Source organism: Callospermophilus lateralis, chromosome 2, assembly GCF_048772815.1.
Source record: "Callospermophilus lateralis isolate mCalLat2 chromosome 2, mCalLat2.hap1, whole genome shotgun sequence".
In the NCBI taxonomy this organism is placed as follows: domain Eukaryota; kingdom Metazoa; phylum Chordata; class Mammalia; order Rodentia; family Sciuridae; genus Callospermophilus; species Callospermophilus lateralis.
In genome coordinates this window covers 82,077,073-82,093,516 of record NC_135306.1, presented here as the reverse complement: position 1 = coordinate 82,093,516, position 16,444 = coordinate 82,077,073, and positions in this window count along the sequence as shown.

The following is a 16,444-nucleotide window of genomic DNA, read 5'->3' as shown; positions in this document are numbered from 1 at the left end:
GATACTAGAATCCTGCTTGCCCAAGAAATTAGCACATATTTGTTTTAACTATGAAAATAAAAACACATTTTCTCACTAACAAAGCAAGAAAAGCAGTGATTTGATTTGATAATGCACAAGTGAATCTGACTGTAAAGTAACAAAGATATGATTTTCCCCCCTGCTTTGCTTAAATATATATCTTTTATATACTATGATAAAAATACTATTTATATACACATAAATAAAAAAATAAGGTACCTCCCTTGGGGCAAATAAAATTATTTTTAAATATACTTATAATAACTGGGTACTGTGGTACATACCTGTAATCTCAGCAACTCACAGCAACTCAGAAGGTAGAAATGGGAGGATCATAGTACAAGGATAGTCTCAGCAATTTAGCATGACCCCTGCCTCGAAATAAAAAGGTCTTGGGGATGTAGCTCAGTGGTACAGTGCCCTTGGTTTCAATCCCTGCTATGGCAATTATTTAATAAAATATATATACATATTTAAAACAACATGTATGCACACACAGCTATTAAGAACAGATTTTGCTCTCTTTTTCACATTAGTTTAAGCACTTTGTCATTGTGTTTGTATTTTTTGCATGTACATAAAATTTTGTGCTTTTCTTGGTTCATTATGTCCTTTTATTCTCTACCTGTAACAGCATTGGAAAGGAAAACTATCTGCCTCTATAAAATATTAGTTTAACTAGAGAATTACAGAGTTGGAGAATTCTAATAAGTATGGGAACAATTGGTGGTGGAAACATTGATGAAAAAAAAATGTTTTGGTATTTTTTCTTTCTTTTTTTTGTACTGAGTATTGAACCCAGGGGCATTTTACCATAAGCGATATCCCCAGCCCTTTTTGCTTTTTATTTTGAGGCAAGACCCTGCCTCAAAATAAAAAGCAAAGTTGTTCAAGTGGCCTTCAATTTATAATCCTCCTGCCTCAGCCTCCTGAGCTGCTGGGATTACAAGCATGTGCTTTTTTAAATTTCTTATTTTGCAGTGTTTGGGCTAAATAATCATTCTACCACTAAACTATACTCCTCAGCCTGCCTTTGTACTTAAATATTAATTTCTTTTATTAATGTTGTTTTGGGTTTTATCTGGGGAGCGTGTCCTCAATTCTTCACATCTTCATGAACTCTCATTATCCAAAGAATCAGCACATATACAGATGATTTTCAGTTACATAGTCTATATTGCCACTAGCATTGCCTTATTTTATATCATTTGAGGTTAATAAAGTTATGAATGCTTATTTGAGAATAGGTGCCTTCTCTGAAAAAATAAAGGTCTTATATTTAAGTCTTAGAATGAATTATTATGGAGTCAGATACTTAGTGTGGGTTCAGTTCTGTGAAAAACACAAATTCCCAAACATTGAATGCAAGTATGTCTTGTTTTGATCTTTCAATTTCTTCCTTAGGCACATACTTGTGACTTTAAAATACTGGGGTACTAATATCTGAAGGTTCAAGTAGAAAGTCACATATGTCCACAATTCTTCTCTTGACTTGATGGAATTTTAAAAAATATTCAATATATGTATTTACATTTGAAGTTAGGTTGTAGGCTGCCTTTGTTAATACTGGTAACACACTCCCTACATTTATATTTTTAAAAATTTAAAATAAAGGTGAGAATGAGAGCCTTCTGCAACAAATATCTCAAATGTATTGGCTATGTAGTATTTTTGAGCCTAAATTGGCAGTAGTTTACCAAGGTAGAAGTCTTTGCCCAATAAGGAATAGTATTTTTTTATTGTCCTTGATACTGATAATAAAAAAAAACTACATGGATTTTATTGTTTTTAAATTTTCTACAAACAATGCACCCCTTATTGCCTTCACCAGGGGTTACTGCTTATATTCCGTGCTCATAGAATTCACTGCATATAGGGCACCAAATACTCGTGTTTGTTGAAGTGACCTTAATGTTGAACCCAACATGATCCCAACACAGAGGTAATTTGAACAAGGAAAAATTATAAAGAAAAATTTCAGAAAACCTTGATGTTATAATATTGGTTTTTGATACTTTATACCTAGTTCTTGTCATATTTTTCCTTCTAGAAAGTTCCAGAGTAAGTCAACAAAATTTTCATTATTTGAAATGTTGGCAATGTAATTTGCACCCAAAGATATGTAATAGAATTAGTCCTAAGACTAATTCTACCTAAGTCTTATGTACTACTGTTTTTTTTTAAGTTGTAGATGGACACAATACTTTTATTTTATTTGTTTGTTTTTATGTGATTAAACCAGGGATTGAACCCAGTGCCTCACGTATGCTGGACAATCTCTCACTGAGCTACAACCCTGGCCCACTACTGGTTATCTTGTCTATTTTTTTGCAGTACTAGGGATTGAACCCAGGGGCATTCTACCAGCCATTCTTTTTTTTTTTTTTCTTTCTTTCTTTCTTTCTTTTTTTTTTTTTTTTTTTTTTTTTTTGTAGTTGTAGGTGGACACAATACCTTAATTTTATTTATTTATTTATATGTGGCTGAAGATTGAACCCAGTACTTCACGTGTTCTAGGCAAGTACTCTGCCACTGAGCTACAACCCTAGCCCCATCCCAGCCATATTTATGTTATATTTGGAAACAGGGTTACCCAGGCTGGCCTTGAACTTGTGTTCCTCCTGACCCAACTTCTCTAGTAGCTGGGGATTTCAGGCAAGTAGTATAGTACCCAACATCTCACAGTTCTATTGAGTTCTTTATAGTTGTTCAAGAGAAAAATAAAATAGTCTCACAGACTTTCTTAAAATGAGCATGATCGCCAAGAACAAAAAACAGAGTAAAAACTAGATAACTAAACCTTTATAAAAATATATACTTATAATATTAGACATTTAAAACTCCATTTATTAATACTGTGTAATGAAATTTGAAAATACGAAATTTTTTAAACTTCATATATTATTAAATTTCAAACTTATTATAGTATATACAAAACAAAGTATAATTTTTCAAATCCAAAGAGATAAATCTTGTTAGAATTCACTTTATTTGATCTGAGGTGTCTTATTATTCTTTATTTTTAATTTAATTTGATTTAGGGGTAGCATAGTCTTAGAGATCAAACCCAGGACCCAAGGACATGCTAGGTAAATGCTATTATGCCACTGAGCTATGCCCCAGCCTGAAGAACCACTTTTGAGCTGCGAATGTCAAGTGTCCGCCTTGCATTTGCAAAGTCCTGGGTTCGACCCCCCAGTTCCAAAAAATACAAAAAAAATGAACCCCACCAAAAAAATAAGATTTAAAAAAAAAAGAACCACTTTTATCCCTACCTTCCAATTGTTAAGAACAAAGTATAGTTATGTATTTACTTACCCTTTACTCTCCACAGTGATCCAGGATTGGAGTAGCTCTGAGAAGACATCTAGATGACTGGAGGCAGGAGGGGACAGAACAGGAAAGAAAGGTTTATTGGAAAGCATTCAATAGATAAGCAAAAGGTTTTCAAAAATATTTGGAGAGAATATATTTTACTTTGACAAAAAGATCAAAACTTAACTTTAGTCTTTGGTTATCTGTAAAACCTAAAGAATATACCTAGTTAGTACTGAATTTGCCAATCGAAAATATACATCCCACTTTTTATACTGACTCCTTTCTTTTGATTATATAATTTGAGATTACATGAAAAGCCATCCTAAATAATGTAAATGGAAATTGTGAAGCCATTCAATAGAGAATTATAAGAGACAGCAGTTTGGGATAAATTCCAATAGCCCAGCATAAACCACAGAAAGCAGTTTGGATTTAAGTAATTTTACCAGTGAAGAACCATGAATGGTGTATCAAAAACAAATGTTTGATTGTAGGCAAAATTGACAGGATTCATTTTTATAAAACAATATTATCTTAACCATTTTTGTTAGATTTTTCTCTCTGCTAAAATATCCCTGAATTTTTCTTTTGAAAACCCTGTGGAGAAAAGATTTTCATTCATGATTACAAATCAGCATCTACCTACCTACTTTGAGATGCAGAATTAATGTTATTTTTGTTAGTGGCCTGCAGTGGCATTTCACTATTCTACTCAGTAAGAATGAAGAGTTGGCTGAATTTGACTGATTTATAATTTTGATTATTTATTAAGTATTAAACTTGGCAATATTTTGTTATTTTCTAGCATTGTATGCTGTAGATGGGAGAATGGGAATAGGACAAAGTATTTATATACTAAGGTTTCAGTCTCCTTTTGAAATCCCTAGAACTTGGACAGCATCTGAATCGTTCCATTCCAGTATCGGGCTTAAATCCATCTGTTTCTTTGGGTATTTTCATAGTTAGTTCCAAGATCCAAGTTAGATGACTAGGATGATCCAGTTATAATCTTATTAATAGAGTACATTAAACAATGATGTTTCCTAAAACACCAAATAGCCTTTCTTTACAACAAAAAACTATTAATAAATCACTCCTTTACATTTACAAATATTTTCAAGTGCAACTTAATATTTATTTAATAAATTGAGAGGGAAATTACTATTTTTAATTACTATATGGAAAATGGTCTGTTGTTTTATCAAACACATGAAAACATTATTAAAATCAAAGCATCACATATATTTTGCTGGGAGCCATCAGCCAAGTAGGTATGACAATTTCCTTGCCAGCGTACCCCCATGTTTCTTTAGTGGAAGGACTCGTGGAAATAGGACATTTTGCAGCGACATTGCATGTAAGGTGACCTTGCTCAAGGACCAGGGCGGATCCGTGTTTAGGGTGTTCCCGGTTTAGGATAATCCGAGTTTAGGGCATTCCCGGTTTAGAATAGGGCGTATCCTGCTGCCTGAGTTCCCTTGAGTTCTCACGGGATTCAGAATATATTTGGGAGACGGAAGCCCAGGAGGTGTGGATTTGGGCAGAGAACGTGGATTTCCCCAGAACGTGTTTGTAGAAGGCCGGTGTGAGATCGGGAATAAAGAATTGCTGTTTGAATCTACAAAGCTGTGAGTGGCTCGTGATTTGTGCCCAGCCAGACTGTGGCAATATTTATTTAAGACTTTTTGAATCTAGCCAGGTGCAATGGCTAATTCCTGAGATTCAGGAGGCTGAGGTGGAAGGAATGAAAGTTCAAAGCCAGCCTCAGCAACTTAGGAAGGCCCTAAGCAACTTAGCCAGAACCTGTCTAAATAAAATATAAAAAGGGCTGGGGATGTGGCTCAGTGGTTAAGCGCCCCTGGGTTCAATCCCTGCTACCAGAAAACAACTTGCTGAATTTGTTTTTATAGGCATAAGTTTTGCTTTATGACCATTTCTTTGATTCATGAATGAAAAATATGTTTTTACTGGGTTTTTGACCATCAGGGTTTTTTGGGGGGGATGGGAGGGAATAGTCTTTTCTTAGTTGTTACCTTTGTGAGCTACTGCTAGAAAACAACTTTTTTTTTTTTTTTAAATTTTAAGGGCAACTCTTTGTAAACTTTTATTTTTATTTATTTTTTAATTTATTTCTTACATACATGACAATAGTGGAATGCATTACATTCATAATTATCCATTCACAGCACAATTTTTCATAACTATATATAAAGTATGTTCACACCAAATTATGCCAATATACATGAGCTCTCTTATTTTTTTTGCATTACAATTCTTAATACACCTTTATACCACAATTTATCATATCTCTGTTTGTATATAAGATATGTTAACACCAAATTCACGTCTTCATACATGTATTTTGTATAATGATGACTGTCTTAAATGGAATTGTTTCCATTTGGTAATCACAAAAATATTTTAAATATATTAAAATATTTTAAATATTCCTCCCCCCACCAGGAAATGGTAAACAATAAATTTTATATTTTTGTCGCACGTCAAAAATATGTAATCAGATGAATGGTAGTCAGTCTTCATTTGACATTTGCCACTCTTAGCTACTATATATAATAAGAATATTAGAATTAAATTTGACATTACCATGGTGGCCTCTCCTTCATATGTATTCAGAGGGAAGCTCATTCCCTCTATTTTGCAAGTATCTGCCAATGTTAAGAAATATTTTGTCTGTATTTAGATCAAAACACCTATGATCAAGTAATCCAAGAGAAACCAAGACCTTAAGGGTAATAGAACCTACAATCAGAAGTATTCTAGTGGATTGTGAACAAATAAATCAGAAAGGAAGAATACTAATATACACTTTTCCTGAAAGTCAACTTCAGGGTACTGAGATCCTCTTAGTAAGATTTATTAGGAAATTCACTATCTCCCATGAGAAAGAAAATTGCATGTAAGGATCTGATTATGTGAGTTTAATTGGCCAGACCACAGCAAACCTGGACCTTCAGGAACAGGGCTAGTAACCTGGGCTTTAATTCTCATATGGGAAAGAATCTGGGCCTCTTCCCAAAGGATTAACAGGTAGCTCAAGTAATTTATTTTCTGAAGCATCACAAAATGGCATTTATATGGGATAGAAATTTCTATAGATTTTTAAACTTATAGGCATTTTCCTGCTTTGTTTTCTAACCTTTTATTTTTGCAGATAGAACCAACAACACTTTCTCTCAAGGAACTTATATCCTACTGCATAAGTACTATGGTGAACATAAAGCAGAGTAAAAGAGAATGTTGTAAGAACTAGATATAAACTTCACTTTCTTGATGGTATTCTTTGTATTGCGAAAATTCTTATTTTTGTTAAAGTCAAATTTATCTAGTTTTTCCTTTGGTTCTTTGTGGTTTAGTTTTCTTATTCAATTGTTTAATTCAAAATTGTGTGGATTTAAACTTATGCTTCTTTTTTCCATTTTTTTAAAAGAGAGAATTTTTTAATATTTTTTAGTTTTTGGTGGACCAACATCTTTATTTTTATGTGGTGCTGAGGATAGAACCCAGCACCCCACACATGCCAGGTGAGCGCGCTACCGCTTGAGCCACATCCCCAGCCCCTTTTTCCATATTTTTATTGGTATATTATACACAATGGTGGGATTCATTCTTACATATTTGTATATACACATGATATAACAATATAATCTGGTCAATATAATTCCCCACTATTTATCCTTTCCTTACCCTCCTCCTGCTTCCTGCTCCCTTTCCTCTGTTCTACTAATCCCCCTTTAATTTTCATGATACCCCTTCACATTTTTTTTCCTTTTTCCTCTCTAACTTCCACATCTGAGTTAAAACATGACCCTTACTTTTGAGTTTGGCTTATTTTGCTTAGCATAATGTTCCCAAGTTCCATCCATTTTCCTGAAAAATGACATAATTTAATTCTTTATGGCTGAATAAAATTCCAGTGTAAGTATACCACATTTTCTCTTTTGTCTTTCCATCAGTGGATACTGAGGCTGGTTTCATAGGTTGGCTATTGAGAATTATGCTCAATATGGGTATGACTTCTGCTTTCTTCTTAACAATTTTATAGTTCTAAATCTTACATTTGGGTCCTTGGTCCTTTTTGAATTAATACTTTTTTTGTTTTCAGTGAGAGGTAGGGTTCCCACTTTATGTTTTTGCATGTAAATATCCAGCACCATGTGTTGAAAAAAATTATTGTTTCTCATTGCATTGTCTGCACACTTTTATTGAAAATCAATTGACCAGGCTAAGGTTGTAGCTCAGTGGTAGAGTGCTTGCCTACCATGTGCAAGGCAATGGGTTTGACATAAATAAATGCAATAAAGGTCCATCAACAACTGAAAAAAAAAGAAAGAAGAAGGAGGAGGAGGAGAGAAAGAAGGAAAGAAAGAAAGAAGGAAAGAAAAAGAAGGAAAGAAAGAAAGAAGGAAAGAAAGAAAGAAGGAAAGAAAGAAGGAAGGAAAGAAAGAAGGAAGGAAAGAAAGAAGGAAGGAAAGAAGGAAGGAAAGAAAGAAGGAAGGAAAGAAAGAAGGAAGGAAAGAAAGAAGGAAAGAAGGAAGGAAAGAAAGAAGGAAGGAAAGAAGGAAGGAAAGAAGGAAGGAAGGAAGGAAGGAAAGAAGGAAGGAAAGAAAGAAGGAAAGAAGGAAGGAAGGAAGGAAAGAAGGAAAGAAGGAAGGAAGGAAGGAAAGAAGGAAAGAAGGAAGGAAGGAAGGAAAGAAGGAAAGAAGGAAAGAAAGAAAGAGAAAGAAAGAAAGAAAACCAATTGACCACGCATGTATGGATTTTTTTCTGGACTCTTAGTGTTCTACTCCACTGGTCTATATTTCTATCCTATGCCAGTCCCACATTGTCTTGGTAACTCTAACTTTGCAGTAAATTTTCAAGTTAGGGAATGCAAATCCATAAACTTTGTTCTTTTTTAATATTGTTTTGGTTATTTGGGGTCCCTTGATTTTCCATATGAGTTTTAGAATCAGTCACCCACCCATTGTGCAAAAAAAAAAATTGGAATTTTTATAGGATTTTCATGGAATCTATAGATCAATTTTAGTAGTATTGCCATCTTAACCATATCATGTCTTCCAATCCATGAATGTGGTGTATCTTTACATTCTTTTAACCATGTTTTGTAGTTTTCAGTGTACATGTCTTACACTTTTTTGGCTAAACTTTTTCATAAATTCTTTTTGACATTATTATAAGTGAAAATGTTAATCTCTTGAGCTGTTCACTACTACTGTCGAGAAATACAATTGATTTTTGTATATCGACCCTGGTTTACTTTTAGTGAAAAGTAAATTCAGGTTATAAACATATGTCATGAATCAAGAAGTGCTTACCTTACCAATTTAATGAATAGGAAATCCACCTTTTATTGTTGTTGATAAAATTTTACCTGGTTATTTTAAGACTATTTTAAGAATTATTTTTATTTTATTTCTAAATTAATGGAGGTGAGAGAATAGAGCTCTGTAGATCAATTGACACTTGTAGTTCATAGTTTTGTGTCTTTCATATGTATTTTTCCTATTTAAGTGAAACACAGGGACAGCCTTCAGCACCTCATGTCTCTTTGTCATCAGGATACTTTGTGTATTCCTCAGTGTTATATATCTTCAAGATTAATGGTAACAATTTATTAAACACATTTTTGTGTGCTAGATTTTATGTAAGGGCTAAATGCTATAAGAAACAAAGTTGATTATATCACAGACCCACGCACCAAGAGGCATACACCATGTTGAGAAAAAACAGATAAATGGACAATTACATTTGGGATCTGTTCATTTAACAACATTTGGATGCAAACAATAAATCTGGCACTGTAGTGACATACCAGTAACTAAAACACAAGGTTTCTACTCTTATGAGGCTCATAACATAAAGAAGAATATAAGGCTGTGGTAGAGTATAACTTTTAGGGGTATGATAAAGCTTCCCCTCACCTTTGTTTATTAATGGACATGTTGGCCTTAGGAAGGTATAGGAATAAAAGTTACATTTCAGATCAGAAAATCCCATTGCAAAGCCTAAGAAGTAGGAGACAATATCATGTGTTCAGGGAACTACTAGCAGTCTAGACCTGGTACACCAGATGCTTTGAATAAGTATCTGCTGAATGACTGAATGGATTACTGCTGATACCAAGGATGCTGGAAATGAGGACAGGAAGGGTTAGGTAACAAAGGGCCCTAAAAAAAATCAGGGGCTGGGGTTGTAGCTCAGTAGTAGAGTGCTTGCCTAGCACATGTGAGGCACTGGGTTTGATCCTCAGCACCACATAAAAATAAATAAAAGTATCATATCCATCTAAAACAAAAAAATATTTTAAACAAAAGAAATCTGAAGGCCATGGAGAGCCTGCTATGTTTGTTTCTTACACTTTATACAGCAGTTAGACTAGTTTACTTTTGCTTGCCCAAATCTTTTTTTTTTTAAGAGATGGTATAAGTATAAAAAAATACCAGATACAGTGGCATACATCTTTAATCTCAGCAGCTCAAGAGGCTGAGACAGGAAGATCATAAGTTTGAGGGAAGCCTGAGCAACTTAGCAATACCCTCAGCAACTTAGAAACCCAGTCTCAAAACAAAAAATAAAAAGGACTGAGGATGCAGCACCCCTGGGTTAGATCCCTGGTGCCCCTTCCCCCCAAAATAAAAAAACCTAAAGAGATAAAAACTCATTAAGCACAACTTTTAAGTATAAATTATAGGTGATATATACACATAACACATCTATTTTAATCACTTTCAGGCTCCTGAGTAAAATACAATTATTTTTGAAAGTACAAAACAGCTTCGCATTAAATAATTCCATATTCACATAGGCCATTTTTCAATTCAAGTAAGTGACATGTAACTTCATATAAATAGTGCACTATTTATAATACCACAGTGAGGGCAGGGAAAGGAGATAGCCGAGTCAAAATACTAGGAAAGCAATATTCACATTTCTGTTATGAAATAGAAGCAGAGAGTGTGAGGACACAATGAAAAAATACAGCTTTTAGTGCTTTGATTTATTCAGTTTTCTTGAGAAAAGTAGTAACCAAGAATTAGTCCTACTTTTAATCGTTTTTTCATAGTTGTAGATGGATAGCATGCCTTTATTTTATATTTATGTGGTGCTGAGGATTGAACCCAGTGCCTCACACATGCAAGGCAAGTGCTCTGCCACTGAGCTATAGCACCAGCCCTCTACTTTTAATCTTAATGTGGGATGATTAAAACTTTATTAAATTGGCTAAGTTAAAAACTATATACTATAACCTCCTTCTCTTACTTACCACTTGTGTTTCTTCTCAAGTGTGATTTTAAAAATTTTTTCAAAGTGATTAGGTATGTGATTTAAGAGTCAAATAAATACAAGGTATATAATAATAACCTGTCTTCATTGATTCCTGCTTTCCAAAGGAAAATTATTCTCTGATTTAATTCTGTATTTCTAAGTAACACAATACTGCCATGTCTTAGTTTTTCAGTTTTAGCCATTTTACATCCTCTGAATTTCCCAGTATTTTTATAGCACACTGTTGGGTATTTATTTATTTATTTATTTATGGTTTTGGGGATTAAGCCCAGGGCCTCATGCTTGCTAGGGAAGTGCTCCACCACTGAGCTACATCCTCACCCCTTTCTTACATATTTTAATGACTATTACATAAATAATGTCCATAGCATTTCATGTTTTGTTAAGAAGTTAATCATATCACATTAACAGACGATTACAGAAACCCAAAAGCTCCTTTCTTATTGTTATGGTTTAGATATAGATTTAGCTCATAGATGAGACAATGCAAAAAAATTTTAGAGATAAAATGAGAACCTTAATGTAATTTGTGCATTAATCCACTTGAATAAATTGGCTAGGCAGTTACTGTAGGCAGATAGGTATGGCTGGAGGAGGTGGTTCACTGGAGGTTTGCCTTTGGGATTTACATTTTTTTCCCTGGTAAACTCTCTCTCCTTCCGGATTGTCACTTCCTGAGCTGCTTTCCTCTGCCACACCCTTCCACCACAGTGTTCTGCCACACCTCAGGCCTAGGGCAAAGGAACTGGCCACCTATGGGTAGAGACCTCTGAAACAGTGAGCCCCAAATAAATTTTTCCTCTCTACATTGGGCTGTGGGTTTTGGTCACAGCAGTGAAAAAGCTGATGAAAACACTTGCTTTAGCTTATAACAAAGGTTTTCTTCTTATCCCTGTCACATATCCAGCAAAAGGGTCAGCTTCAGTTCTGTGTTGTGCTGTGCTGTCTTCATTCAGGACTCAAACACCAGAGCAGCCCCTATCTGAACAGTGCCAACCTATGGCTAGGGCAGAGACAGGAAGTCATGAGCTGGCTCTTAAACCTTCTACCTGTAAGTGATATACTCAATTCTGCCTTGATTTCACTGACAACATAATTCATAATGCCAAGTCTGACATCAGAGGGACTGAGAAGTGTAATCCCCCTCTAAGGAGGTTCATCAAATATTCTTAAATAGACAGTCTGCTAGAAATGTTTTATTTTCCTTGGAGTTTATAATTCCTTCTTTCTTCGGTTGCTTAGCTTTCTCTATGCCTATCAGCATTTCATCTCTATTTGTCCCACCAGTTTCAAATTTTGTTTATAAGGTTCAAACACATTAGGTAATCCATCATTTCCGTTTTTGTTTCTTGAAGGCATCCCCTTTAGCTCTCCATCCTCCAGCGTCTGATAAATGGATTGCTCTCCAGCCTGATACACAGTCATCATCTGGGATCCTCTCTTCAACAACTTCTCTCCTTTCCTGGAGTGCTTATTTGTCAGATCATGTTTTCTGTTTCCTGATTTACACCCTTATTTGGGTGGAGTACCTCCCTCCAGTAGTTTCCTGAGTGGATGGGAGTTAAAATTTTGAGATTTTAAAAAAAGTCTTGACATCTTTTCCTGCTCCCTCCATTGGTTTTTATTTCATCTCTTTTTCCTCCTCCTCTCTTCTTTTTGTTATCTTAGGCTGGTGTTACATGTAAGGAGGTTTCTCCAATTTGTAGAGATCCTTGACTCTTTACCCACATTTGAAAACAAGGTGGTAAAAAAGTTGATTAGAGCCTCTCTTGGTATGAACAGTGCTTGTCAACTGTTGGTCTTCACTGTAAGCAGATGATAAGCCACATTCTTAAGATAGGACCCCAAACATCAATATTTAGAGGCCTCTTACCACAGACTAGCTGGTTTTCCATTGTTGTTCAGTTTTTTGTTACTATAACAAATACCTAAGATAATCAACTCATAGAGAAAGTTTATTTTGGTTCACAGTTTTGGAGGTTCCAATCTGACTGAGTGGCCTCCTTTTCTGTGGTATGGCAGCGCATCATTAGAGTACATGGTGGAGAAAACCCACTTACCTTGTAGCCAGGAAGCAAAAGTCAGGAAAGTTCCACTATCCCCTGCAATGGCAAGCTCCCAGAGAACTGAAGACCTCTTACTAGTACCTATCTCTTGAAAGTGCCACTGCCTCCCAAGAGCACCACCTGGGTAACTAAGCCTTTAACACATAGGCCTTTAGAGAACAATTATCCAAATGATAATATTCCCTAAGAAGAAGTTTCCAATCTCTTGTCAGGAACCCATTCTGGATTTGGGAATAAAGGTGAACAGGTTTGTCTCATAATTCAGTATACACAATCTGAATTCTGCTTTTCAGTGTAATAGGGCATTCTTATCCCTCAGCTCTGGTGTTTAGAGGAGCTCTGAGTCAACTTGTCCAGAAAGAAAACCACCATTCTTCTGCTGAGTTTGAGCAGCACGGAATGGAGCAGAGAATATGGAAGGGAGTCTCACTGCTCTTTAAAACCTTTACAACAATTATTTTCAGTCTCACTCTCCCTCTGCTTTCAAAGGTATGACAGCCCCAGTTTCAGAGCCTTTTCAGAGTTCAGTGCCATGAACTTCTGGTTGGCTGTGCCTCTTTCCAAAAGCTTAGGTATTAACTTTCTCAACTTTCACATGTCAGTTTTCACTTATCCGTCTGTTTTCTACGTTCTTAAGGTTTGTTGACATCCTTCTTTAGCAGGGTTCTTTCCTTATTTGCTCCATCTTTATAGCTTTATATCTTTTTTTCCTTAACTGTCATTTAAAAATTTATCTTATTTACTATAGATATACATAATATTGGGGTTCATCTGATAATTTAATGAGGAGTAATTGGAGAAAAGTGTGTTTTTCTATTTTTAGAAAAAATAGGCTCTATTTTTAACTAGAAGTCTCCTTACCACTGGATTTTTTTTTAATTTTGTAGTTGAAGATGGACAGCATGACTTTACTTTATTTGCTTTTTTTTTTTTTTACGTGATGCTAAGGATTGAACCCAGTGCCTCAGATGGACTAGGCAAGCACTCTGCCACTGAGCTACAGACCCAGCCCATCATTGGATCTTAACATGGATATAATGAACATTTTCTAAGTAGGAAAAATCAAGTATAGTTACAAGTAATTCCTTAAGAGTTAAATATAAGAACAATAGTAAATAACTAACCTAACTTTAACCTAATGCTTATGTATGCTACACAGTCCTTAAAATGCTTATATATATTTTATCTAGTACAAGTGTGTTATCCTCATAATAACTGAGTTGAGTGCTGTGATTCAATCCCTGGCAGCCCACTCCAGAGCCTTCATGCTATGAAACATGGTACATCATATTCAGTGTTACAGGTGACCTTATTTATTTTCAATTTGTCCAGTCTTAACCAACATCTATTTATTATTATCTTAAACTACAAACATCAGATTTTGAACATTTTCAGGGCATCAGTCGATGTGGCAAAGCATCACTGTGAAGTTATCTATTTGAAATAGAGTGATCTGTGACAAATTTTAAAGCACAATCATTCAGACTAGGAAATTTGGCATGCGTTGGGTTTATATCACAGACAGATGGGAATTTTCCTGTAAAGGAAAGCAGTTACCATCTGTAATTTGAGAGGCCAGAGAGAAGCAATTACGAATCTTACATTAGCAACCTGCAAGAGTTTATCATATTGAACCACTGATAACCTTCAACACCCTAATTGAAATAATTCAACTACTCACTGAAGAGTTTAGTACCAGGATCACTATCATTCTCTCCAAGACTAGTAAGTACTCTTGTGGCAATTCTTTGTGAGATGTGTGTGTATGTGTGTTTGTGTGTGTGTGGTGTACATGGCCATGTGTTGCTTAATGATAGGGGTATGTTCTGAGAAATGCATCATTAGGTGGCTTAGCCATTGTGCAAATATCATAAAGTATAATTCCACAAACTAAGACAGCTATGATATCTATAGGCAATATAATCTTATGGGACCACTGCCCCATGTGTGGTCCATTGTTGACCAACATGTTACCTGGTGCATGACTGTATATAAATGATACATAAAACTATGAGGATGTTCAACTGAGATAATCAACTTATAAAGAAATCAACTGTTTTGGCTCACAGTTTTGGAGGTTATAGTCCATGACTGGCACCACTGCTTTTGGACCTGTGGTCAGGCAGCACATCATGCTGGGGAACAAAACCCAAAATCATTCTACCTCATAGTCAGGAAGTAAAAGAGAACTTGAGGAGGGGGCTGGGGTTCCAGTATTCCTTTCATGAGCACACTGCAATGACTTAAAGACTTCCTAATAGTGCATGCTGGGTACCAAACCTTTAACACATGGGCCTTTAGGAGACACTGAAGATCCAAACCATAGCACTTAGTTACTAATTCTTTTGATCATACCCTAAATCCAGATATTACTGATAACTACAGCCCTTCTTCTAATTTAAATTTCAAGCCTCCCACTCTCCAACTGGTCTCTAGGACCTAAAGTTCAACCTGATCAAAAACACCAATCTAGATATCCTACCATCTTTTCTCTGTAAAACATTTCCATCAATCTTCTTACCACACCTGAAATTACAATGCCTCTTTTGCTTTTACTGTCCACTACATTTGCCCTTCTCTCCCCATTACATTTCCCTGATCAAATCTCAGTCCTGGTTACGGTCTAGTAGTACCCTTACATATGTAAATAAACATGGCTGGAGAGAAATGCATAACCAGTTCACTAGTCTCACTATAAATTTATGACCACTCACTGAAGGGAGCCCTTAGTAGTGCCTGGATACCTTACTATGTTCCCTAATCAGTTCACTCTCCTATACTCATGGATTCCTATTTTACTTCTCTTGTCTCACATTTCTATTGTACTAAGTTAGCTAGAATGAACTAAACTGCTACAACAAATGGACCTCAAAGTGTTATGGCTCCAACTCAATAGATATTTATGTATTTCTCATATAATTGAGTATTCCGGGTCAGTAGACAACTCTCCTTTCACTGGGCACCTTCTTGTGGTTCTGCCAACTTCAGGGGTTTGTAGTCATCTGCACAATCAAAGCAGAGGCACCAAGTATAGGGTCCAGCTGGTGAAAGGAAAACATCTGGAGGCAAATGTAAAGGCTCAAAGTAAAGGCTCTGACCTGGCTCACATTCTACTGGCAATTACTTAATATCTAACCATACTAGCTAAAAGAGAGACTAAGAAAAGTAGTCTGTATTCACCAAGAAGGGGAAAATAAATTGTGATTAACAACCAGCCATCTGCCAAAATGACCTTGCTCCTTATCTCACTGAGAAAATAGAAGCAATTAAAAGAGAATTTCTCCCATCATCTAATCTAGTCAGTAACTTCAATATAATCCACATATGTGGGTACTGGGGGAAACTGTGCCCCTAGAGATCCCTGATCAGAAAGTTGAAGTTTCCAGGCCTTCAATTAGAACAATTTGAAGACCATACCACCTAATCACAAAATGCACACATGCCTTCTTTTCTTGTGCTTTCTAACCGTAGTGGTTTTGGATATTGTTCATCAACACTCTTTCCTGCCCTTCTTTTTGTGAAACTCCAATTTACCCCGCTTTGATGGTTCTGCATTACCCTGGTTCTCCCCCACTTCCTCCTTCCCCTTCTCTGTTGGCTTCTCTCATCTAGATCAGAGCTTTTCAAACTTTGATGTGGCACAAATCTCTTGGGGTTCTTGTTAAATTGAAGATGCAAATTGAGCAGGTCTGAGTTGAGGCCTGAGATTCTGTTTCTAATGAACACCCTAA